Here is a 2,805-nt window from a genome sequence, read left to right as displayed (position 1 = left end):
ACCACCAGCCCCAGTGAGAACATGAGAGTAAAAGAGAGGCCCTCAGCTGCTGTGCAGTCCCTGCCCCACTTAGTATCCCCAATCACACTGAGAATCTCCCCTTCTAGACACAGTTTCCATGCCACTGTGAATGGGTGAAGAATGGGAGGGGCCTAGAAAGTCCCACTTTGTCCTGCACCATCAATAGAGTCCGCATACTCAGCCCAAAATATTAATTAAATGAAATCCTAGGAGCAAAAGTTTATCATTTCAATAGCATTTATTATAAAGTTTATTTGCAAATTCCCCAACGCAGGAATAAAAATTATTCACCTATATGCCAGCTTTGTTCAAAATAGCTATAGACGTACTTAATAGTATATAAAAATGAAATCTGAGCTATTCTGTATAGAAAGGTCCCAGTTAGGAATAAAGACAAATTTTATAAGTAAAATGAAAATACAAGCCAAGATTAATTCTGAGATACAATTCTAAAGAAAATAACCATTTCATTTAATTTTCATTGCAGTTTTGAGATTCTTTAACATCTCAGTTACGATGAATTTCAGTGCATTTCATGGACAAGTAGATGAAAGTCAGTAGGTTGTGTCGAGCCTGATAAAATCTGTGTTGAGGAATTCATGTGAATTTAATTAGTATTAGCCAGGTATATTGAACTGCTGTAATATTTCTCTATGAACCGTAATGATATGGTAAAATTACATTTTTTGTGTGGATAGAAGAAAAAGGTCAATGAGAGTTAGTGATAAACATATTTTATAAAATAGATATGACTTTTTCTTTTACTTTCCAGTAAATACAGTAACTCAGACTAAAAAGCATAGTATCCAGTAAGTCTTCAGAGAACATGGTTTGTGCTAACTAGATTATGTCACTTAATTAACATATGAATGGTTACCATGAACTTTCAGAGTTTTTAAACACAGATTGTCCTCTTATGCAGTTTAAACATTTCCCCAGTCTTGTTTGCACTATTAACTTGCTTCCCCTCTGCCCCTTGAAAAAAAGCCCTGCTAAGCAAAGATTAGTGCTCACAAACTGTGAAGTAATGGAAACAAAATAAATGTTTACTGTACTGGATAAATAAAAAGTTGAGTCAAGTTATTTTTTACTGACCCTGAGTGGGGAGGAAGTAGATTTGAAGTTATTTATATTGAACACTGAATTGACTAGTTTGAAATGTGTTGTTATTGTGATGATTATTATTGGCTTTGGGGTGGAAGAATTTTTTCATTTTTTTAAATTTTATCCAAAATTGACCAATAAGTTTATTCCCTCAGTGATCGCCTATTCCTTCGGGCCAGACTCAGGCAATAAAGTCCTAATGGTCAAATTGGTTCTGTCAGCTGGCCTTGCTGTATAGATTCTTCCTTTGAAACATGTCTTCAGGAGATTTTGGCATATGAAAAAAAATTGAATTTGCCCACAAATTCTCATTAAATGCCCCAAGAAGGAAATTATTATGAAGCCTGTTCATTCAAAGAAATGTTGTTATATGATATAAATAGACAAAGGAGTGTTAATCGGGACTGTCGCATTGCTATGAAAGAAGCCTTTTTTAAAATGCCAACAACCATCTACAATTTAAAATAAGTTAGTCTATCATATTGTCAAAGGTTTTTAAAAACTGATAAAAAATACTTTGGCAAGAGCATGGGGAAAAGGGCACCCTCTGCACCATTTGTAGAGATGCAAATTGGTCCATTCTTTCTGAAAGGCAGATTTTTAGTATGCTTAAAAAGAAAAATTAACGTATACCCTTCGTCAGAGGACAACTCATGTCAGGAATTTTATCTAAGAAATTTTATATAACTTTCACTCTATGGGCATCTGCATAATTAAAATTATCCTCATTATAACTAAAATTATGCAAATGTCCATAAAGTGAATGAAAGTTACATGGATATGTACATGTTAATACTCAGCTAGATTTATCCTTATTATTTAACAATAGATCTTAGATATCTTTCTATACTAGTTCATATAGAACTCCTTAAAATATAGGCTGTTACATGAATTTATTATACTATAATTTATTTAACTATTTCTTATATTATGGATATTTGTTTCCAGGTTTTTATACTACAAACAATTCTTATAAAATTTCCTGATTGGAAACATATGTACAAAATTACTGATGACTTATTGAATAATTCATAAGTAGGTTTTGTTTTCTCCTTTAAATTGATTATTTTTCTCTAATTTGAGTATAAGGAGTGAGCTAGAATCCATCTTTGGTTTCTGGTTATTTTAACCAAAGTAGTCAACTTTTACTGTAAATCTTTCCAAACAATCTATCTTTTTTCCCAACTATATTATAAAACTCCTATTTTGTTCTAAATTGATATACATTTTTATTGTGGTACAATAAAATGCAAATTTTATTGCATTTATGATATTTTATAAATACCATAAAATTATGGTATTTATGGTATTTTTGATATTTTATAAATTTATGGTATTTATGGTATCTTATATATACCATAACATTACAAATAACATAAAATAAAATACCATAAAATGGTTGGGAGGTAGGAAGGACTGACAAAAATTGGTTTTCACCTGGAAAAATATACATACAAGAAGAGCTAGCTAGGAAAGACTGCAGATGTCAGGACATCTCTCTTTCAGAAAGCAAGTAGAAAAGCTGTGTCATACACAGAAAAGCAGGTGTGTGATATGAGCAGCCATGACATCCAGGACTTGAAGGACCAAGGTACTAAATAAAAACAGATTAAACAAAGCTATGCTGAAGGCAGGAAATAATAAAGAGAGAAATTAATAAAATGGGAAGAGAGGGTACCA

Source organism: Mandrillus leucophaeus, unplaced genomic scaffold, assembly GCF_000951045.1.
Source record: "Mandrillus leucophaeus isolate KB7577 unplaced genomic scaffold, Mleu.le_1.0 Scaffold1176, whole genome shotgun sequence".
Classification (NCBI taxonomy): domain Eukaryota; kingdom Metazoa; phylum Chordata; class Mammalia; order Primates; family Cercopithecidae; genus Mandrillus; species Mandrillus leucophaeus.
This window is presented reverse-complemented; position numbering follows the sequence as displayed.